Raw genomic sequence first — 25,172 nt, 5'->3', positions numbered from 1 at the left:
AATAGACAGATAGAATGTACAGTAGCAGTCCAAAATGATGAAGGGGACAGGTCAAATCTTTACTGTTGATAACTACAACATCAACAGGAACCATGAAATAACTATTGGAACCATGAAATAACCCCCATCCTGGGTTTCCCTTCTGCATGTGCTGCACTTTCCTCCCAAAGACACATACAGGCCAATGTTGTCATTTCAAGGGGGAACAATTCTCTCTAGGGAAACCCAATTAAACTAAAACACCATATTTATGTGTATTCTTGGTTCCAAAACTCCTAGAGGAGTTATAGCTATGAGAAAACTGCTGCAGTTTTGCTCTGCTATTGAGAACCAGGTGCTCTTCTATCAACCATGAGAACAAACGGTTGATCATGTTGGGTAAAGCAGTTTAACCCAACAAATTATGCACCAACATGATATACTGCACCTGGGGCTTCAATGAAGTGAAAAGATGGTCCACATATCATGTGTCCTTACATGACTATGGTGACTTTTACAGTTCACTTCACTAACTGACATAACTGTTACCTATACTGTCTAGAAAAACTGAGGCCTAATATATATCAAGTTCAGTCAAAGATTCCCCTCACTTACCACACTCCCTTCACCCCAAGGTAGACATAACCCCAGCATTTGCTGAAACTAGGCTAAGTTCATCATTTCTTTTTGTGAGCTGTGTATTCTATTCCTATCTATTATAGCCTACAGTATTTGATCTTTGAGGATTTAAGTGTTGTGCACAAAGTGTGAAGTTGGAGGAACACTGTACGTAGGAGTGGCTTGCTTTTCTCCTACTGGCTTCATTGCAACTCAAGTGCTGATCCTTTGAAATGGATGCCTGAGTGGAGGGGAGGAAAGAGCAATTTCTTGATATCTAGGCCCAACCCCGGGGAAAGCTTACCAGGGCCTCATGCTCTGTGGTCTGTGTGATTTTTAAATGCCCCTTGGGATATGTGGATTCTCACAAACACTTCCAAGAACATGAGCGTTTTTATCATCCCTGCCATTTCTTCTCTTTTAGACGTCAGGAATCTTGGACCACTTCTTGGAGCAGAGAATTGAGTACCTTCCTCAAGTAAACGTTGACCCTCCACAGGTTTCTGCTAGTATCAGTGAGGCTCAACATGACTCATGAAAGTCTTTCAAGCCTGGTATTCTCTAAAGAAGTCTTCATGCCAGTATTCTCCATTGTAGCAGAACAACTCTCATCAATGTGTTCGCACGTCTCTTCAATCTGTGCAGCCAGGTTTTCTGCCAGCTTCTCTTCGTGTCTCCATTAAAGTCGACTTCTACAGCACTGGGCAAGTCTGAAAGTACCTCACAGCCTCACCGGTATGCTGATGATGGGCAGATCTTCCACAGTCTGTCTTTTCAGTTTCTTGAAACTGACCCGTGATCTCAGGCCATTGGGAAGCAGCAGTATCTCGAACTTACAAATCTTTCCAAAATTAGACCTAAGCCAAGCTCCACAGAGGGTGGCAGTCCCTTCATGACACTGATCCACCCACAGAGCTCTGTCCAGTTAACTTGGATCCAACAGCCACAACAAGCCTGGTTGAACACACCAATATTCCATCTGGAAAGCAACCGGTAACTGCCATCTCCAATATTTGCTGCATCTTTCCAGTGTTGGGGGAGGGGCTGCATCAGACGAGAGATTCCTAAGATAAAAGTGATTCTCTCCAATAGCGTCCCATGGTCCTTTTTTTCCTACCCTCTTTCCTTTAGTTCAGAACTCTATACACAGTACAAAATAGGGAAGTGTGTTCATGTTAATTTTATGGTTCCACACATCTTTAACTTTTCTCACAGTTAAAAGTACAAAAAGACCCCACTATAGGAATCTTATGTTTGTGTAATAGCCTTTCACCCAGAATACACATCCGTCTGTTGCTTTTCGGCTGAAACACCCACAGTCCCAGAAAATGGATCCATTTGATTCATGGCGGCTGAAATTCCTAGAAATTAATCCAATCATAATGTACACTTTACTGCCTGTCTCTTTTGCTCTTAGTGCAGTTTTGTAGAGCTACTTGTCTTTGTTAAAGGCATATGCCATTTATTCTCTATGTAGGGTCGAATAGGCCATTCATTCTTCCTATTGGAAGACTAGTAAATCTATATCATGGAATACGAATCGATTTTATTCAAAATAGGCATTTGGTTTAGGTCACGATGTCCTCTTATGAATCAGTATTTTTGAATATTATTGCACGCATCTGTTTTCTGAATACAAGTCTGTTGAGTACATGCAAGCAGCAATACTGCGTCGATGCGTGCTGAAAGCTCTTTGACATCCCTTTGAGTATTTTCTTTTGAATTATCATGGTTCTTTGGATATATATCATCCAACCGTACTGTTTTGGTGTTTGTTTGTTTGATTGTCTGTTTGCTTGTTCTTTGTTTTGCAAACACATTAGGCCATGCATCTCTCCGTTTGCTTCAAACAGAGGGTCATATAAGCTGATTCACTTAGTATAGTGCTGAATCTCACCAATGTTTTCCTGCTACCCTATCCCATCTTTAGGGTTTTGATGTCCTCCTTGCCTTCTTTTTGTTTATTCTCTGCAAGTCATAGCTCTTCTTGCATTTCCAATGACGGTTTTCTTATTTCCATTTCGTCTTGCTTCTTTTCTATTCAGGGTAGAAATCTCAATCTTTCTTTTAGGATAAGGTTAGAACTGCTGAATTGTTTTAAGTTTTGCTGGTCTGTGAATTTCTCTACTTCTGCCATTATTTTAAAGCTTGGTCTTGTGGCATAGGCTACGCTAGTTTGCAGCTTTTTCTCATTCAGGATTTGGTCTATTTCTTGGCACTCCTTCCTGTCCTTCAATATTTCTGTCGGGATATCAGCTGAAACCCCTCTGGAGGTTCTGTTGTGACTAAGTTGCTTTACTCTAGGTGTATTTAAAATCATTGGGTTGATCATGAACTTTGATGATTTCAATGATAATACAGCTGCTTGTAAGTCTATTGGGATTCCGCCTGCTTTGGAAGCTGTTTGCATCCTGATTTCGTATAGATGATTGTTTCTTGGCTTTCAGGAAATTTCAGTCTGATATTTTTCGAATATATTTTCAGCCCTTTTTTTTTTTTTTTTTCTTATTCTTTTATAATCTTTCTTTTTCATCTGGGAATCCTATATGTCCTAACCTTGCATTCTTTGTCTTTTCCCATGTTTCAACAGCAATGTTTGCATTGGTTTACGCTTGAATTTATATGTCATCTTTTTACTGACAGTTTTGTGTCCTCATGTCTTCTCAAACACTTTTAAGTCCTTCTTCATTATCTAGTCTGCCAATTCCTGTCTTTAGCCATGCTATTATCTCATCCACTAAAGTTTCTTTTTGTTTTTAACTGTTTATTGATTCATAATCATTTTACAATTTTGTTTCAAATTCCAGTGTAGAGCACCATTTTTCTCTTATGCATGTGCATATATACATTCATTGACATTTCTCTTCTTTTTTAACCAACACAAAATCTTGTATATATTTCCCTGTGCTACACAGTACAGTCTTGTGTATATTTTCTACATTTTGATATCCCAGTCCTTTCCCACCCCCATTCCCCTTTGATCAGAAGTTTTTATTCTATGTCTATGAGTCTGTCTCTGTTATATATATATATACATATATTTCCACATATAAGTGATCTCATATGGTATTTTTCTTTTTTCTTTCTGGCTTAATCCGCTCAGAATAGTATTCTCCAGTAACATCCATGTTGCTTCAATTGGTATTATTTTGTCAGATTTTATGTCTGAATAGTTTTCCATTTTATAAATATACCACATCTGCTTTATCCAGTCATCTGTTGATGGACGTTTAGGCTCTTCCTGTGTCTTGGCTATTGTAAATAGTTCTGCTATGAACATTGGGGTGCAAGTGTCATTTTGAAGTAGGGTTCCTTCTGTATATATGCCCAAGTGTGGTACCCTGTGTCATATGTTGTCTAATCCTAATCTTTTTAGGAATCTCCATACTGTTTTCCACAGTGGCTGCACCAAACTGCATTCTCTCCAGCAGTGTAGGAGGGTTCCCTTTTATCCACAGCCTTTCCAGCATTTGTCATTTGTGAACTTTTGAATGATGGCCATTCCGACTTGTTTGGGGTGATACCTCATTTTAGTTTTGATTTGCATTTCTCTGATAATTTGTGATATTGAGCTTTTTTTCATTGCCTATTGATCATTTGCATGCCTTCCTTAGAGAATTGCTTATTTGGGTCTCCTATCCATTTTGGATTGGGTTGTTTGTTTTTATTCTTATTAAATTGTGTGAGATGCTTATATATTCTGGAGATCAAGCATTTGTCAATTTCATTTGCAAAATTTTTTTCCCATTCACTAGGTTGTCATTTTGTTTTACTTATGGTTTCTTTTGCTGTGCAGAAGCTTGTAAATTTTATTAGGTCCCATTTGTTTATTCTTTCATTTATGCCTATTGCTTGGGTTGACTGTTCTAGGAGAATATTTTTGAGATGTATGTCAGATAATGTTTTGCCTATATTTTCCTCTAGGAGGTTTATTGTATCATGTCATATGTTTAAGTCTTTGATTCATTTTGAGTTTATTTTTTTTGTATGATGTAAGGGAGTGTTCTAGCTTCATTGCTTTACATGCTGCTGTCCAGTTTTAACAACCCCATTTGCTGAAGAGACTCTCTTGACTCCACTGAATATTCTTGCCTCCTTTGTTGAAGATTAGTAGACCAAAATTTTGTGGGTTCATTTCAGGGCTCTCTATTCTGTTCCAATATTCCATATGTCTGTTTTTGTACCAATACCATAATATCTTGATTAGTGTAGCTCTGTAGTATTGTCTGAAGTCTCGGAGAGTTATTCCTCCAGCCTCTTTTCTTTTCCTTCAGCAATTCTTTGGCAATTCTAGGTCTTTTATGATTCCATATAATTTCTTATTTGAATTTAATAGATGCAGAAAAAGCATTTGATAAAATTCAGTGCCAATTTATGATAAAAATTCTCACCAAAGTGGGCTTATAGGGAGCATATCTCAACATGATAAAAGCTATTTATGACAAACCTACAGCCAGCCTAGAACTCAATTGTGAAATGCTGAAAACCTTCCTACTAAAATCTGGGAAAAGGCAAAGTTGTCCACTCTCCCCATTTCTATTCAACTTAATCTTGGAAGGCCTAGCCACTGCACTCAGGCAAGAAAAAGAAATAAAAGAGATCCAAATTGGAAAAGAAGCAGAAGGAGATAAAGATCCCTGTGCTATATGGAAGAAATTTGTTTTTTTCAATCCAGCTTTTATATATTGTGGCCCACATTTGCAAATCACAAACTCCCAAATTTATCCCTTCCCACTCGCTTTCCCCCAGTAACCATAAGAATATTTACTTTGCTTACAAGTCTGTTTCTACTTTGTAGATGAGTTCATTACTGTGTTCCTTTTCTTTCATTTCTTAGATTTCACATATAAGTGATACCATATATATTCTTTCTCTTTCTGGCTTCCTTCACTTAAGAATGATGATCTCTATATCCATCCATGTTATTATATTATTCTTTTTTATGGCTGAATAGTATTCCATTGTATAAATATAACACTGCTTCTTTATAGTGTCATATGTCAATGGACATTTAGGATGTTTCCACATCTTGGCTATTGTATATTGTGCTGCTATGGACATTGGGGTGCATATATCTTTTCAATTTAGAGTTCCCTCTTGATATATACCCAGGAGTGGTATTGCTAGATCATATGATTGGTACAGCCACTATGGAAAACATTATGGATATGTCTCAAAAAACTAAAAATAGACTTACCGCATGATCCACTCCTGGGCATATCTATTTCTGAATGATCTGAGTATAATTTATAGAAATCGTGTCTCAAATTCAGTGACTATTTTTTAAGATATAGATTTCTCTTATGCAATCACAATATATTTATCAAAATCAGGATACTTAATACTGATTCAGTATTATTATGTATGCCACAGTTCATATTCAAATTGTACCAGCTGTTCTAATCATGTTCTTCTTAATAATTTTTTTTTTCGGTCCAACTGCAATCCAGATATTTGTGGGAAAGTTTTCAGTTTTTCACCATTGAGTATTGTGCTGGCTGTAGGTTTGTCAAAAATAGCTTTTATTAAACAATGTTATGTAAATTTTATTATGATTTGTTCTACTTCTGTGAAATATGTCCTGGGTAAATTGATAAGGATCACCTTAAATCTGTAGATTGCCTTGGGCATATGACCATTTCAACAATATTGATTCTTCCAATCCAGGAGCATGGGATATCTTTCCATTTATTTTTTTGTCTTATTTAAATTCCTCCATCAGTATTTTATAGTTTTCTGTGTAGAAGTCTTTCACTGCCTTGGTTAGATTTACTCCTAGGTATTTTATTACTTTGGGGGCTATTTTAAAGGGGATTGATTCTTTACATTCTTTTTCTGTTGATTCATCATTAGTGTAAAGAAATGAAATTTATTTTTGAATGCTAATCTTGTAACCTGCTACCTTGCTGAATTCTGCGATAATTTCTAGTAGTTTTTGGGTTTTCTTTATATAATATCATGTTATCTGCATATAGTGACAATTTTACCTCTTCTTTACCAATTTGGATCCCTTTTATTTCTCTCTCTTGCCTGATTGCTGTGGCTAGGACTTTCAAGACTATGTTGAATAGGAGTGGTGATAGTGGGTAACCATGTCTTGTTCCAGATTTTAGTGGGAAGATTTTGAGTTTTTCACCATTGAGTACTATGCTGGCTGTAGGATGTGTAGACGTATTTTTGATTTAGCATTCCCTTTGTACAATTGCCCAGGAGTGGGATTGTTGCATCATAAGTTATTTGTATTTTTAGTCTTTTTAGGAATCTCCATACTGTTTTCCACAATGGCTGCACCAAACTGCATTGACACTGACAGTATAATAGGGTGCCCTTTCTCCACACCCCCTCCAGCATTTTTCATTTGTAGACTTTAGAATGATGGCCATTCTGACTAGTGTGAGATAATATCTCATTGTAGTTTTGATTTACATTTCTCTGATAATTAGTTTTTTTAAGCATTTTTTCATGAGCCTATTGGGCATTTATATGTCTTCATTGGAGAATTGCTTGTTTAGGTCTTCTGCTCATTTTGGGATTGAGTTTTTTGTTTTCCTTATTAAGACATATGAGCTGTTTATATATTCTGGAGACCAAGCCATTCAGTTTCATCTTTTGCAAATATTTTCTCCCATTCCATAGGTTGCCGATTTGTTTTGTTTATGGTTTTCTTTGCTGTGCAAAAGCTTGTAAGTTTAATTATATCCCACTTGTTTAGTTTTGCTTTTATTTCTATTGTTTGGGTAGACTGCCCTAGTAGAACATTGTTGAGATGCATGTGAGATAATGTTTTGCCTATGATTACTTCTAGGAAATTTATTGTGTATTGTCTTATGTTTTAGTCTTTAATCCATTTTGCATTTATTTTTGTGTATGGTGTAAGGGAGTATTCTAACTTCATTGATTTACATGCTGCTCTCCAGTTTCTCCAACACCATTTGCTGAAAAGACTCTGTTTATTCCATTGTATGTTCTTGCCACCTTTGTTGAAGATTAATTGACCAAAATTTTCTGGGTTTATTTCTGGGATTTCTATCCTGTTCCATTGATCCATATTTCTGTTTTTGTACTAATACTATGCTGTTTTGATTACTGTAGCTTGTAGTATTTTCTGAAATCTGGGAGGGTTATTTCTCCAGCCTTATTCTTTTTCTTCAGCTATGCTTTGGTAATTTTGTGTCTTTTGTGATTCCATATAAAATTTAATATGATTTGTTCTATTTCTGTGCAGTATGTGCTAGTTAATTTAATACAGGTTGCATTAAATCTGTAAATTGCCTTGGGCAGTATGAGCATTTTAACAATATTTTTCTTCCATTCCAGGTGCATGGGATATCTTTCCATTTTTTCAGGTTTTCTTTAATCTCCTTAATCAAAGTTTCATTGTCCTTCATTTATAAAACTTTCACCTCCTTGATTAAATTTATTATTAGTTATTTTATTACTTTGGGTGCTATTTTAAAAGGGAATGTTTCTTTAAATTCTTTGCCTGATGATTCATTATTAGTATAAAGAAATGCAACCAATTCTTGTCCATTAAGATTGTATCTGTTACCTTGCCAAATTCTTTTATTAGTTTTAGAAGTTTTGTGTGAAAATTTCAAATTTTTCTGTATACAGTATCATGTCATCTGCATATAGTCACAATTTTACCTCTTCCATTTCCTATTTGGATCCCTTTTATTTCTTTCTTCTTACCTGATTGCTGTGGCTAGGGCTTCCAAGACTATATTGAATACAAGTGGTGAGAGTGACAACCTTGTCCTTTATGGAGATTACACTATATAGCACAGGAAAATATATACAAGATCTTGTGGAATCTCACAGCAAAAAACAATGTGACAATGAATATATGTATGTTCATGTACAACTGAAAAATTGTGCTCTAAACTGGAATGTGACACAACATTGTAAAATGACTATAACAATTTTAAAAAGTTTAAAAAAAACTTTTATTATGTTGAGATGTGTTCCCTCTATAACCGCTTTGGTAATGTATTTTATCATAAATTAGTGTTGAATTTTATCAAATGATTTTTCTGCATCTATTGAGATGATTGTGTGTGTGTGTTTTTTTCTTTCTCTTGTTGAGATGCATTACATTGATTGATTCATGTATGTTGCAGCATCCTTGTGTTCCTGGGATGAATCCAAATTGATCATGGTGTATGATCTCTTTTATGTGCTGTTGGACTCTGCTAATATTTTGTTGAGGAGTTTTGCATCTATGATCACCAGTGATATTAGTACATAATGTTGTTTTTTGGTAGTACCTTTGTTTTTGGTATCAGGCTAATAGTGGCTTCATAGAATGAATTTGGGGGTACTCTCTCTTTTTCAGTCTACTGGAAGTGTTCAAGAAGGACTGTTATGAGTTCTCTGTATGTTTGGTCGAATTCCTCAGTGAAGCCTTCTGGTCCTGGACTTTTGTTTCTAGGTAAGCCTTTTATTTCTAATTCAATTTGATTTCTCCTGATTGGTTTGTTCAAGTGGTCAATTTCTTCTTCATTCAGTCTTGGTGGACTCTATGGTTCCAGAAACTTGTCCATTTCTTCTAGGTTATCCATTTTATTTCCTCATAGTTGTTCATAGTATTCTCATATGACATTTTGTATTTTGTGGTATTGTTTGTAATTTCTCCATTTTCCTCTCTTATTTAGTTAATTTCTGCTCCCTCTTTTCTCTTCTTCATGAGCTTGGCCAGAGATGTGTCAATTTTGTTTACTCTTTCAGAAAACCAGCTCTTGGTATATTGATTTTTTCCATTGTTTTTTAATCTTTATTTATTTCCTCCATGATCTTTCTTATTTTCTTTCTTCTGCTGACTTGCTTTTGTTTGCTCTTGGTTTTTCTGATTCTTTTAGCTAGTAGGTTAGAATGTTTATTTGAGATTGTTCTTCTTTTTTGAGGAAGTCCTGTATTAGTATGAGCTTCCCTCCTAGGACTCCTTTTCCTGTAAAGCATATATTCTCTGTGGTTATGACTAGTAAAACTTTAAATAGATGTTTTCCAAGAGCAGTTTTACACTCACATCAAAACTGAGAGGAAGGTACAGAGATTGCCCATATGCCCTGTCCCCATACTTGCACAACCTTCCCTATTAGGCCACTCTGGTGGGGGACGTTTCTATCTGTTACTGTTGATGAACCAATAATGACACATCTTTATCACCTGAAGCTCATGGTTTTTATTAAGTTTCACTCTTGGTGTGCGTTCTGTGGATTTGGACAAATGTGTAATGACATACATGCATTATTATAGTATCAAATGGTGTATTTTCACCAGCTTCAAAATCTTCATTGCTTGCCGATTCAGCTCTCCCATCCAAAATCCCTGGCAACCATCAGTCTTTTTACTGTCCATATGGTTATGCCTTTTCTAAGATATCACATAGTTGAAATCATACAATATGTAGCCTTTTCCAATTGGCTTCTTTCACTTAGTAATAGCCATTCAAAAAAAAAAAAAAAAAAAACAAAGGCATTCAAATTTCTTCCATGTCTCATCATACCTTGATGGCTCATTTGTTTTTAGCATAGAATATTGTTCTGTTTTCCAGCTGTACCACAGTTTGTTTACGCATTACCTAATGAAGAGCATCTTGGTTGCTTCCAAGATTTGGATATGATGGATAAAGCTGCTCTAAACATCTGTATATTGTTTTTTGTGTGGACATAAGTTTTCAACTCCTTCTGGTAAATACCAAGGAGTGCAACTGCTGGATTATATTGTGCATGAGTGTTGAGCTTTTTAAGAAGATGCCAAACTGTCTTCCACAGATTCCCTACAATCTTGCATTCCCATCAGCAGTGAATAAGAAGTGCTATAGATTCACATCCTCACCAGGATTTGGTGTTGTCAGTGTCCTGAATTTCGGGTGTTCTAATAGGTTTGTTTCCTTTTTTGTAATGACATATGATGCGGAACATTTTTTGATATATTTATTTGCCCTCTGTGTATTTTCTTTGTTGAGATGTCTGTTAATGACTTTTGGCTACATTTAATCAGGTATTTTTGTTTCACTGTTGAGTTTTAAGTGTTTTGTGTATATTGAAGCTAACAGTCTTTTATTAGATGTGCCTTTTGAAAAGATTTTCTCCAAATGTCTTCTCTGTCATTCTCTTGACATTATCATTTCTCTGGCAAATTTTTAAATTCAGTTATACTTTTCAACTTCAGGTTTTCCATTCCTTTTTTTTTTAAAGTAAGTTCTTTCTTATTATTTTCTATTGGATGAGACATTTGCATATCTTCCTTTAAAATTTTAATCATGACTTTTTGTTCTTATAGGAGTTATAATGTCTAATATTATATCTATAATATCTAATATCTGTGCTCAGATATTGAAAAATAGTATTCATTTGATTTGTATTTTTATTCTCCTTTAGTATGGAACAATTTTCAGCATTTCCTTTCTTTCCTGATCTTATGATTTTTGAAGAACACATGTCATTAATTTTATAGTGTCCATTTTATAGTTTTCTGATATTGCCTGATGACTAGTTCCATGTCATGTATTGTTAGCAGGAGCACAACAGGCATCAGTGATGCTATGTTCTTCCCAAAGTGTTACTTTAGATGGCACAAGATGTCAGTTTTTCCACTTATGGGTGATGTTAAGTTCATCACTGCATTAGGTGGTGTCTATTAGATTTCTTCCCTATAAAGTTCTTTTTTCCTTTCTGACTAACCAGTAACTTGAAATTATGTAAATATTCTGTTCTTCATCAAAATTTCACCCACTATTTTTAAGCATCTATTAATTTGAGATTATGTAAATATTCTGAGATTATGTAAATATTCTGTTCTTTTTTTAATACTTATTCAATTTAATTTCTAGTGATCGGTTTGTTCTAGTGGTCAATTTCTTCTTGATTCAGTCATGTGGACTGTATGTTTCCAGAAACTTGTCCATTTCTTCAAGGTTATTCATTTATTTTCCATAAAGTTGTTCACAGTATTCTCATATGATATTTTGAATTTCTGTGGTATTGGTTGTAATTTCTCCATTTTCCTTTCTTATTTTGATAATTTGTGCTCTGTCTTTTCTCTTCTTTGTGAGCTAAGCCTGAGGTTTGTCAATTTTATTTACTCTTTCAAAAAACCATCTCTTTGTTTGATTGACTTTTTCTATTTTTTTAAATCTCTATTTTATTTCCTCCCTGATCTTTATTGTTTTCTTCCTTCTGCTGACTTTAGGTTTTGTTTGCTCTTCTTTCTCTAATTCTTTTAGTTGGTTGGTTAGGTTGCTTATTTCAGATTGTTTATCTTTTTTGAAGAAGGCCTTTATTGCAATGAACTTTCTTCTTAGTACTGCTTTTGCTGCATCCCATAGATTTTGTGTGGTTGTGATTTTTGTCATTTGTCTCAAAGCATTTTTTAATTTCTTCTTTGATTTTATCATTGACCCATTGGTTTCTTAGTATCATGTTGTTTAATCATCATGCTGTTGTTTTTTTCTCCTTTGTTTTGCTGTAGTTGATTTCTAGTTTCATGGCATTGTGTTCAGAAAAAAATAGTTAAAATAATTACTATCTTCTTAAAATTGTTGAGTCTTCTTTTGTGCCCAAGTGCATGGTCCATCCTAGAAAGTGTTCCATGTGCACTGGAAAGAATGTATATTGTAATTTTGGGGGATGTGATATTCTGAAAATATCAACCAAGTCTAATTGTTCCATTGTATCATTTAGTTGCTGTGTTGCCTTTATCTTTCTGTCAGAAGAACCTGTCAAGTGATGTGAATGGGGTGTTATAATCTCCTACCATGATTGTATTCCCATAGATTTCTCTCTTTATATTTGTTAGTATTCACTTTATGTATTTAGGTTCTCTTATGTTTTGTTCTTCTATGTTAACATGTATACTATCCTCATCTTGCATTTTGCCTTCAATCATTATACAGTGCCCTGTTTATCTTTATGGCTTTAGTTTTTAAATTATTTTGTCTGTAATCAGTATTGCTACTCCTACTTTGTTTTTTTTTCCATTTGCATGGAATATCATTTTCAATCCTCTCATTCTCACTCTATGTCTCTTCTTCTCCCTAAAGTGTGTCTCTTGTATACAGCATATGGTATGTTGTTGTTTTATTTTCCAATATACCACTCTGTCTTTTTATTGGAGCATTTAGTCCATTGACATTTACAGTAATCATTGATAGACTTGTATTTATTGCCATTTTGAACTTGGTTTTGCAGTTGATTTGGTATTTCCTCTTTGTTTCTTTCTTTTTCTTTTTGTGGTTTGATAATTTTCCTTGTATTATGTCTGTTTTATTTTGTGTGTGTCTCCGTTGTAAGTGTTTGTCATGTGGTTACTCTGGTTTTTACATATACTAACCCATTACTATGTCTGTTTGTTTTAAACAGATAGTGATATAAGTTCAAACCATCCTGCCAAAAAGAAAAAGAAAAAGAAAAAAAGAAAAATACTCTTAATTTTCTTGCTTCCCTCTCCCATTCTTAATGATTTAGACGTCTCTCTTACAATTTCATGTTTATCCTGTTGTTATTCATTGTAGTTATCACCTTTCCAATTACATTTTTTTCCTTTCAGTAGAAAACTGGTCATCCTGATTATAATATGTCTTGGTGTGGTTATGCTTGGTTTCTTCTTGTTTTGGACCCTCTGTGCTTCCTGTACTTGGATATCTGATTGCTTCTATAGGTTTGGGGAGTTTTCAGTTATTTTTTCTTTAAATGCCTTTTCAATCCCTTTTGCTCTTTCTTCTCCTTCTGGGACCCAAATTATGCATAGATTGACACACTTTATATTATACCATAGGTCACTTATATAGTTTACATTGTTTTTTTTTCTCTCTCTGCTATTCTGATTAGGTGATTTTGTTTTCCTGTCTTCTAAGTCACTTATTTGTTCCTCTGCATTATCTAGCCCACTAGCTCTCATTTCAATAAATGGGTTTTCCAATTTTATGTGGCTCTTTTTTATAGTGTTAATTTCTTTTTTTTGACATATTCTCTGTCTCTATGCACAATTTGTTTTAGTTCCTTCAGTACTGTGATCAGTCATTTTTTGAAATAATGATGTAGCAGACTATCAAAGTCTGTTTTATTGATTATTCTTTCAGGGAATTTCTCTTGTTCTTTTAATTGGGAGTGATTCTTTGCTTCTTTATCTTGCTTAACTTTCTTTGGCACTATGGATTATGAAGTATCAGTTATCTACTCTGGTCCTGAAAGGTTTTATTTATTCATTTATTTATCTGAAGTGGATGCAGAAATAAAACTATGAAAAAGAAATGCAAAATAAAACATTGAAAACAGTGTATAATCAATAACAGAAGAACAAAACAAATAAAACTGAAATTGAAATCAATTTTAAAAATTAATAAAAATATTTTAAAGAAACATTTTTTAATGAATAAAATATAAATAAATTAAAGTAAAAATTAAAGAAAATATGGATATATTTCTCTATAGACTGTGTGCCCTTATAATTTTGTTGAGAGTTCTTTCTTACTTATGGGTAGTTGCCAAGTCTTCCTTCATTCCCTTTTGCCTGTTATCACTTTGGTTGGGGTTGTGGCCAGTGTTCTGGTGGCAAGAGCATGCCCTGGCTATTTACTGGGCCCTCCTTTTGGTTCTGTTGTTGTCACCGACCCTATCCTCACCCTGCTGCCTGAATTCCACTCACTGGTTCTAGAGGCCCAACAGTCATGTCCCTGGATCAGGGAAAATGGCCTCACTAGCCCTTGCCCCTGCTCTGTGCCAAATTTCTGCTTCTTATTCATTTCTCTTAGAAGCATGAGTCCACAGAGGCACCTTTGCAGAAAGTTTCCCTCTGTCTGGGGCTGTAAACAAATCTCACTCTCACCTATGAGGTTGCCAAACCCTAGGTATAGCTTCAGGTTTTAACCCCACTTTCACTTGGGAGCTGCACACTGGAGAATATGGTGGTTGTCATTAAGCCCTGCCTCTCTTCTCCCAAGGATACACCCATAATGGTTCCATGGGTCTGCAGAGACAAATGCTACAGTGCCCCTCTCCCTAGGGCACACCTGCAGTGTTGCTTTGTGTGTGTGTGTATTTTATGAGGGACCCAGGCTTTTCTGATCTGTATATCCCCCTAGCTATGGCACATAGCTCACTGAAGTCCCCCAAGCTTGCCTCTGTAGAGTTGGCCCATATCCTTTTCCTGGTTCGGGCAGCCTGTCCTGTCCCAACCCTGCTGGTTGATGTCTATGCCTGGGGATTACAGGGATCCTTTGTGCCCACTTAACTTAGTTCTGTCAGTCAAAGGCCATTCCATCCAGATCCAAACCTTGGAAGCTCCCCCTCCATCCCACTGACCTCTCCTTTGGAGTGAAGGAGACCTAACAAATGAATGCTATTACTCTTTTGTCACTCTCTCCCTTCAGGACCGGTTCCCCACTATTTTCCTTTCTTTTCCTTTTTTTTTTCTTTTCTCCTACTCAATTTGCAATGTATTTTGTCTTTTGAAGAAGGCAATGTTCTGTCAAAGTTCAGCATTTGTTCTGATTGGATGGGTGGGTTCATGGATATCAGCCTTGGTGTATTTGTGTTAGAGGGTGAGCTACAAGTGTCCTTCTACTCCACCATCTTTGCCCTTGTCCTCTGCTTATTTTCTATTTAGAGTAAACCTTTCATTATTTCCTTTAGCATAGGTATAGTATTGCTGAATTCTTTTAGTTTCTGCTTGTCTGTGAAATTCTTTCTCTTTCTAGTCTAAAGTACAGCCTTACTGCATAAATTATCCTAGGTTGCAGCTTTCTCTCATTCAGAAGTTTTAATATATATTGCCACTCCCTTCTGGCTTGCAGTGTTGGTGAAGGGAAACCAACAGATTGCCTTATGGGGTTTTCCTTATAACTAACAATTCATTTTTCTCTTGCTGCCTTTAGTATAATTTCTTTATCTTTAAATTTCACCATCTTAATTTTAATATGTCTTGGTGTAGGTCTATTTGGGTTCTTCTTCTTGAGTACTCTCTTGTTTATCCTGTACTTGGATATTTGATTGCTTCTTTAGGTTTGGGATATTTTCAGTCATGATTTCTTCAAATACTTTTTCAATCCCTTTTGTTTTTCTTCTCCTTCTGTGACCCCTATTATGCATAGGTTGGAATGTAATATATTATCCCATATATCCCTTATATTGCTTTCATTGTTTTTTTTTTTTCCTTTTTTTCTCTTGCTTTTCTGTCTGCTGTTCTGATTGGGTGAATTCTCTTATCATGTCTTCTAAGTCACTTATTCATTCTTCTGCATTGTCTAGTCTGTTTTTGACTCTCTATCGCTTGGCTCTTTTCATAGCCATTGAGTATTATGTTTTTAATTATCTCCTCTTTATAGTTTCAATTTCCTTTTCATAATGTTCTCTCTCTCTATTTATAGTCTCTTTTATTTCTTTCAGTGCTTTCATCACTCCAGTTTTGAAGTCATGATCTAGTAGACTATTGAGATGTATTTCATTGACTGTTCTTTCTGGGGATTTCTATTGTTCTTTTAATTGAGAATCGTTCCCCTCCTTCTTCATTTTACTTATATCTCTCTGGCACTATGGATTATGAAGTATCAGTTATCTTCTCTGACCTTCAAGGGATTTTTTTTTTGAAGAGGATGTGTTCCTGTGTAGACTGTGCTTACCTAATAATTTTTTCGCTATGTCTGTTTTTAGTATGGATGGTAGCCACGTCTTTCTTCTATGTGTGTTGTCTGTTATCCTTTTGATTAGGGATGTGGCTGGTGTTTTGGTGACCAGAGCCTTCTCTGGTTTTTTAATGTGGTCTCCTTTTTGTTCTGTGGTTGTCACAGCTCTGTCAGGGACTGGGTCTGTTTCCTTTTTGTTGGGAGTGAGGCTTCCAGACCTGATTCTGAGCTCTGGTGCATAGTAGGTGGGGTTGGAGCAGTTTAAGTACTTTTTCTTGACTCTGCCCTTGTCCTAGCTTTAGTTAAAGGAATGTCAGTGTCACACACTTGGTTGGTGATGCACTATCAGGTCAGTGACATCACCAGCAGCAAACACTGCACCTGCACTTGCCCTGATACACAAACTCGGCTCACCTGTCTTAGATGCCTACACCAGTAGGGCTTCCAGCACTCAGTAACTGAATTCATGCTACCAGATCAGCACCATGCCAAGTGCCAAATGCTGCCCCTTCAATCACCCCACTTTGCAAATTCTGCTCACTCTTCCCAGAGGCCCACAGGCCATGCTACTTGGTCAGAACTACTCTCAGTGCTGCATCCACTCAGGGTAGGTGGGCTCACAGAAAATGGCCACACCAGCACTCACCCTCACTCTGTGCCAGAACTCTAGTCCTTGCCCATTTGTCTTAGAGGTGTGAGTCGACAAAGACACCTGCATAGCAAAATGGTCCCCTTTGCTTGGTGTTGTAAACAAATTTCAGTCCTGCCTGTGAAGTTGTGGACCCTCTGGGTATGAATTCGTGTTTCAAATCCACCTCTGCCTGGGAGCTGAACACTAAGGGATATGGCGGTTGTGCTGGAGCCCTGCCTCTCTTCTAAGAACACATCAGCAATGGTGCCACAGGCCTGTGTAGACAAAGGCTATGGCCCAGCTGCATTGTGCTCCTCCCTACAATGCACAACAGCAGTATTGTTTTCTTTTTTTAAATTTTATGGAGAACTTAGGCTGTTCTGTTCTTTATATCCTCCCAGACATTGTTCATAGCATACTCCAGCCCCCTGAGATTGCCTCTTTGCAGTTGGCCCCAGTCCACCACGTGGCTCTGGCAGCCATCCCCAGCCCACCCCCTGCTGGTTTGTGTCTAGGGCTGAGGTCACATGGAAATTTAGTGTTCATTTTACTTATTGTTTTGTGGGTCAAGGGCTACTTTGCACAGATACAAGACTTGGAGTCCTCCGTCCCCCCCAGTTTAAGAGTGTGAATCCTTATTTGTCACTCCCACACTGTGGGATCCATCCCACGCTATTTTCCTTTTACTTTTTTCCTACCAGATTTGTGGTGAATTTTGTCTTTTGAAGAAGGTGATGTTCTGTCAATGTTCAGTAGGTGTTCTGAGTGAATGGGTGGGTCCTGGGGTGTTTCTCTTGGTGTATTTGTGGGAAAGGGTGAGCTACTAGTGTCTTTCTACTCCACCATCTTGGCTGCTCCTGACTCCTCTTTCTTAGATTTGATACTGAAATTACTAATAATTGGCCAGAATTCTCAATGTTTCCATGATCTATTCAGACAGATATTGTATACCTGTCTGAAAATTAGCATGACATTTCTTATTTTTAAAAAAATTGACAGCACATTCTGCAGGGAAGAAGTAAATATAAGTGTAATCCTATGAATCTTCAATAAAAGGATGAATTAATGGAAAGTCTGGTAGCCATGTACAGTCAATATCAGTTATCTTTGTTCTACCTTCCTTGATAATGCCTTTTTCTGTGGTACTAATTCCTTCTCTTCCCTCTACTGATCAAAACTTCTCCATTCGAAGGCATTGGTGGTATATTGGTGAGCATAGCTGCCTTTCAAAACTTCTCCACTCTCCACTGTGAACAAAAATTAAAACTAAAATATCTTAGCCAGACATCCAAAGTCAAACATAGTTTTATCTTAATTCCATTCCCCCACAATCCGTATAATTCTAGGAAATAAAGGTGAACATGTCAGTCTAATACTGGAAGACACTGCACTTCTTTTGAATGTCTATTGGTGGATGTCTAATATCAGTTTTAGATTTTTTTCCTCTTGGGCAAAATCTAATTTCCCAAAAGTAAATATTTAAGTATTTTCTCTGCTGGGTTTAAGTCTTACAATTTATTTATTAATTATAGACTAGAATCATCCTTATATTATGAGATAATGAAATACAAAATACATTTCAATTTGCTTCTCCACTCACTCTCCTCTTTCTTTTAGAGAATAAAAATTTATTGTTGAAATTTAATGCATAATTAAAATATATCTATATATTTATTTATATTTATTTATTGAAGTTTAGTCAATTTACAATGTTATGTCAATTTCTGGTGTACAGGATAATGCTTCAGTCACACATTAACATACATATATTCTTTTTTATATTCCTTTTCACCATAAGTTAGCATAAGATATTGAATATAGTACTCTGTGCTACACAATTTGGAATTGTTTTTTATATATTATATATATATATTGTTATCTGCAAATCTCAAGCTCTCAATTTAGCCCTTCCCACTCTCTTCTCCCTCTGGAAACCATAAGTTTGTTTTCTATGTCTGTGAGTCTTTTTTTAATAATTTCATCTACTTTTTAGATACTACATATAAGTGATATCATATGGCATTTTTCTGTCTCTTTCTGACTTCACTTAGAATGATATTTCCCAGGTCCATTCATGTTGCTTTAAATGGCATTATTTTATTATTTTTTATGGATGTACATTATTCCATTGTATAAATATACAACTTCTTTATCCAGTCATCTGTCCTCTTGTTAATCTTACTGGAGAGGCCAAATCTTACTGGAGAGACCAATGCTCACTGCCTAGGTCACAAGTGGAATAGTCAATTTGTTTTGGCTTGCTTTGAACTGAAAATTGTTGTGTTAGAGGATTTCATTTCCTATGATGATGCCTTTTTCCACACAGTAATATTCCCACTGTTTAGTCATACCTTTCCTGAATCTCCCCACATGGACAGAAATGTCAAGCTTCACCATGAGAGACACAAGCTCGTAGACTTTATACTTCCAGAATGATACAAGAGTTGGATGTAAGACTCAGGTTAGAATCAGTGCATTAAGTTGTTCAACAAATAAATTACACAGACTTAGTATATGCCAAACTCAGACACTGGCTGCAAGTGGATTCAGGGTATTCACAAACCAGAAAGCATCACTGAGTTTGAAGTCCAGAGGTTTTACTTGGGCTTTATAATTTATTAAATCATTGGACACATGACTAATCTCCATCTCCAGCACCATCTACTCCCATCTTCCCAGAGTCCAGCGTGTCCCTAATTTTCAACCCTCTAATTATGTGGCTGGTCTTTCTGGGATTAGTGCTCATGCTGAAGTTAACTTGGGGCCCACTACCATGAGTCACCTCATTAGCATAATAGACGGTCTTCTCACTCAAGAAATTCCAAGAGTTTTGAAGTTCTGTGTCTGGTACCAGAAATAAAGGACAGATAATTTATTTATTATACCACTGATAATAACTCTAAAAATTTGGTATGCATGAGAACTACAAAGGAGATTGTTTAAAATTTTACCCTTTGTAGAACTGAATTGAGGCTCAGAACTTCCTAACTTTCAGGAGCACATAAAGAATGCTACATTGCTGATGAGCATGTAAATTAGTACAATCACCTGAGAAGCAAATACCTGTCAGTATCCACTTTAACCTGAACATACAGATAAACCTATTCCAGCAAATCTGTTTCTAGGTAAATACCTAATAAAAGTGGCCACTGTCAGGAAAAACTGAAACATTTTGAAACACACATTCAACCACACAAAAGATTACTTGATGTCTGTCTAGCTCACCCTTTGAATATTTCAAATTCAATGTTACTGAGCTATTTTCTAACTCTGTAGGTAGTAGGAAACATACAGTACTATAAATTATTATTTTTCTTTAGAAATGCTAATGTACTTAATCTTGTGGAATGCAACTGCTGGGTACCATTGCCTCAGTGTGCTGTTGTTTGCCTAGATGTCTTCTTTAAAGGAACCCTTCATCTCCTCTCTAATTCACCATTTCTAAGAGGGTCAACACATAATTGGTTTGAAAGACAAGACTTATAAAATATGATAGCATATCTTAATTTGACCTTCAAGGCCTTTTACATTCTGGCCTCAAACATCATTTCCAAATTCAACTTTTTATTTCCCTTTCTCAACTCATATTCCAAAGACTGTTACTGACACTTCAACCATCTTGCATGATGTCTTCATCCATTACCCAATTCCTTTCCCAGCATGCATACTCACACAGACAAACACACACAAACGGGATCACTTCCACCTGCCTTCCTTTCCTCTTTGAACTTTTTGAGCACTACTGTGAGCCACTCATTTAAATTTCAATTATTCATCATCTTACATATTTACCTTTGTGCATACCAATCTCTCCTTTTGCTTGGCAAGTTCTGAAGGCTTATCCTTCCTGTTATTAACTGATTTCTTATCTGGTCCTGGGGTGAAGTCTTTTATGCATATGAGTTGAAAGAGAAGCAGTCAAGGGAATGGTTGATGAAGAAGTATAAAAATTGCCATGTTGGAAAATCTAGGACAGCAAAAAGAAAGAAACAAACAAAAATAATTGGTCATGCAGAGAAACTGTGAAACCAATGATCTTTATGCTTTAAGTCCAGGATTACCTCCCTGCCTAGTTCATTGGAATTCAAACCTAGGAATTTGCCCATGTGGTCCCACACCATCTCCACTTTCTGCTTCTGCTATTCATTCTTGTGGAATTCTCTGTATGACATCTGCCTTCAGCTTGTCTTTGTCTTCTGGTATCTGCTCATGTCCCTTCATCCCAGTTCTTAGTGACTTGTCAGATGTCACTGAGATCACAGCCACGAAGTTCCTTATACCATGTCTGGTGCAGGGTAGGTGCTCAGTGAGGATTTCCCTTCTTCTTAAAGTAGCTCAGATTTGTTATTATGCTTCCCGTGGAAGTGAACAAAAGGCTTTTATTAAATTAGGAAATAAAAGCAACCTGTGTTGTTTCTTGATCAAAGATGTCAGCCTGAGGCAGAATTCCAAGTTAGATGCTTGGAGAGTCAGTGGGAGCACCACAGGACCCTCTCCCTCCTTGTCTCTCTAGAAGGACTCACTTGCTCATTGTCCTTTAGGGGCTTAAGGAGCAAGTCTGAACTCACAGCTCCTTGTTCACATCAGAGGCTTCCATCCAACCACCATTGCCCCGACTCCACACTCTCCTCCAGCAGCGCCTGCTCAACTCCAGAGTAGAAACTGAGAGCAGTGTCTGTAGATCAGAGTCCAGACAGCTAGCTCTTCCTGCATAAATTAGGGTGCCCCTGCACTGAGCTGTGTTGAAAGGCAGCAAGCATCCACTTTTTAGCAGGTAGGACTTCCCCCTTCTCCACTCTCTCACCCTTTGTGTCTCTTCCCCCTCTCCCTTTCCTCCCCTCCATCCTTCTCTAACACACCCTTGAATGGATGATGCTGGCTTGCAGCTGTTAACTTAGTTCTTTTTTATAAACCCAGTACTTTATTTCAAAGTAGAGATTTTAGGCTTACTGAACAAAATCCCACTACAATTGACACTTATACAGACACTAGACTACTGTACACTTAAAAAAAGAAAAAAATCAAGAAGGGCCAAGGTGGTAGAGTAGAACAACACTCTTAGCTCACCCTCTCCCACAAATGCACCAAGACTGACATCCACTGACCCACCTATCCAATCAGAAAGTCTGATGAACTTTGACAGAACTTCACCTTCATCAAAAGACAAAACACGCCATTAATCTGGTAGGAGAAAAGGAAAATAAAAGGAAGAAAAAGGAAAATAGTGCAGTCTAGTCCCATGGGAGGGATCAGCAAAGGTGGTATAGTGCTCATTTTTTGGGTCTCTCTCACTCCAATGAAGAGGTCAGCTGGGTGGGGGGGGAACTCTGAGGCTTGAAATTGTGTAGAATAGCCCTTGACTGACAGAACAAAGTTAAATGGGCAAAAAGGGTCCTCATGTTCCCCAAGTTTAGACACGAACCAGCAGGTGTGGGATGAAACAGACTGCCTGAGCCTGATGGAGGACTTGGGCCAATTGTACAGAGGCAACCTCAGGAGATTTCAATGTGCTGTGTGCCATCGCTGGGAAGGTATACAGAGCAGAACAACATGAGTCCCACATAAAATATGAAAAAAAAAGGCAAAGCAACACTGCTGGTGTGCCCTGGGGGGAGGGGAGCCATAACTTTTGTCTTTGAAGACTTGTGGCATCATTTCTGGTGCCTTTTCTGGAGAAGAGAGGTGGGACTCAACCACACCCACCATATACTCTAATGTGCACCCAGGTGGAGGCAGGGTTGAAATCTCAATCCCTACATAGGGGCTCTGCAACCTCATAGAGGGGACTCAGATTTGTTTACAGCCCCAGGAAAATAGGAAAGTTCTGCTGCAGTACCTCTGTGAACTAATGCTTCTAAGACAAATGAACAAGGAGCAGAGTTCTGGCACAGAGCAGGGGTGATGTCTGGTATGACCATTTTATCCAAGTCCACCTAGAGAGCATGGAACTGAAGTGAAGTTGGGATGGGCACTGAAAGACAGAGTGACCCAACCACCTATCATGCACAAGTGCACCACCACAATGCAGCATTTGGAGGAGACATGACACATGGCACTAGGAGAAGCACACATCAGGGGCACAACTGGAGGGCTTCTGGAACCAGTGACTGGAGTTCATGTAGCAGGGTGAGAACAGGAGCAGCAACAACCACAAAATAAAAAGGAGATCTCATTTAATAGCCAGGGAAGACTCTTACTACCAGATCACAGGCCAAATCCCCAACAAAAAGGATAACAGGCAAAAGACAGGAAGACATAGTAACCATCCATACTTCAGACAGAGCTATCGACAAAATTATTAAGAGCACATAGTGCCCACAAGAACACATCCACATATTTTCACTTTTTTCTTTTACTTTTTAAATTTTTACTTTTAAAAGATTTTTATGTTTTATGTTTAACCCCTTTAAAAATTGGACATTAAAATATTTTAAATTGTTTTTAGTTTGTCTCAATTTCATTTTTATTTCTCTTTGCTTTAATCTTCTATTATTGATTAGACTCTGTTCTCTAATATTTTTTCTTTTTTAAGATTTTTAATTTCTCACAATTTGCTTTTTATCTCTTTGTTTTGTTCTCTTATTTATTATAATCAGTTTTCAGATATTATTTTCTAATTTTAAGGCTTTTAAAATTTGTCTCAACTCAATTTTTATTTCTCTTTGACTTGTTCTTTTATTGTTCATAATCTGTTTTCAAATCTTATTCTCTTCTTTTAAATTTATTTTTGAGATTTATTTCTGCATCTGTTTTAGGTAAATAAGTAAAAAGAAAACCTTTAGAAACAGAAAAGATAACTGATGCTCCACAATCAATAGTGCAGGAGAGATATAAGTAAAATAAAGAAGTAGAGGAACAACACCCATTTAAAAGAGCAGGTAAAATCCCCTGAAAGACAGATCAATGAAATAGACCTTGATAATCTATTAAATCATGATTTCAAAGAAGGAGAGATAAAAGTACTAAAGACACAAAAGGTGATTGTGTATAGAGGCAAAGACTATGTCAAATAGGAAATTGAAACTTTATAAAGTGTGAATTAAAATAGGAAAACACATTTGCTGAGATAAGACCTGAGTTAAAAGTTGTAAAAAAAAAAGTAGGCTACTTAATGCAGAGGAATTAATAAGTGGTTTAGAATACAGGACAACAGAAATCAACTAATCAGAACAGAAGAGAGGAAAACAAATAAAAACCAATGAAAGAACAAAATTGAATGAAAACAATTATCCTATGGGATTATATAAAACTTGCCAAAACCTATGCATAACAGGGGTCTCAGAAGGAGAAGAAAAAGCAAAAGGGATTGAAAAGGTATTTGAAGAAATCTTAATTAAGAACTTCTGAAACATAAAGAAGCAATCAGATATACCAATACAGGAAGTACGAAGGGACCAAAACAAGAAGAAACCAAACAGACACACACTGAGCTCTATTATAATCAGCATGGCCTGGGTTAAAGATAAAGAAATGATTCTAAAGGCATAAGGAGAAAAACAGAGTTAGTTACAAAGGAAACCTCATAAGGCTTCCAGCTGATTTCTCTACAGAAGCACTACAAGCCAGAAGGTAGTGGCAAGATATATTCAAAGTCCTGAATGAGAAACAAACAAACAAAAAAGATTCAGCCTAGGATAATTTATCCAGCAAGTCTATTCTTTAGAATAGAAGGAGAAATAAATATCTTCACAGACAAGCAAAAATAAAAGAATTTAGCAACACTAAATCTATACTAAAAGAAATATTGAATGGTATACTCTAAATAAAAAAGAAGTAGGTTGCTTTTGAAAGGAGAAAACCATAATTGGAAAGGTGATAAATACCATGAATTACAACAGAATAAACATGGAATAGTAGAAGAAGACATCTAAATCATTCTCGGTAGGATGGGTTTGAGCTTATATTTCTATATGTTTAAAACAAGCAGATACAGTAATGGGTTAACATATGTACAAAATTGGGTAACCATAAGACAAAAACTTACAAGAGAGTCACAAATACAAAAAATTAACCAAGATAATAGGAAGGAAAACTTAAAAAAAACACACACACACACACAATAAGAAAAAGAAAGGAACAAGGGAAAAAATGCCAAATCACCTGCAAAATTAAGTTCAAAATCCCAATAAACTAAAGTTTATCAGAAATTACTTTAAATTTCAATAGGTTAAATGCTCCAATGAAAAGACCTAGAATGACAGACTGGATAATAAAACAAGAACCTACAATATGCCACATACAAGAGACCCACCTTTGGGAAAAGGACACAAATAGACTGTGAGTGAGAAAATTGAACAAGATATTACACACAAACAGAAATGA

Source organism: Camelus bactrianus, chromosome 23 (genome assembly GCF_048773025.1).
Source record: "Camelus bactrianus isolate YW-2024 breed Bactrian camel chromosome 23, ASM4877302v1, whole genome shotgun sequence".
Classification (NCBI taxonomy): domain Eukaryota; kingdom Metazoa; phylum Chordata; class Mammalia; order Artiodactyla; family Camelidae; genus Camelus; species Camelus bactrianus.
Note: the sequence above shows the minus strand (reverse complement) of the source record.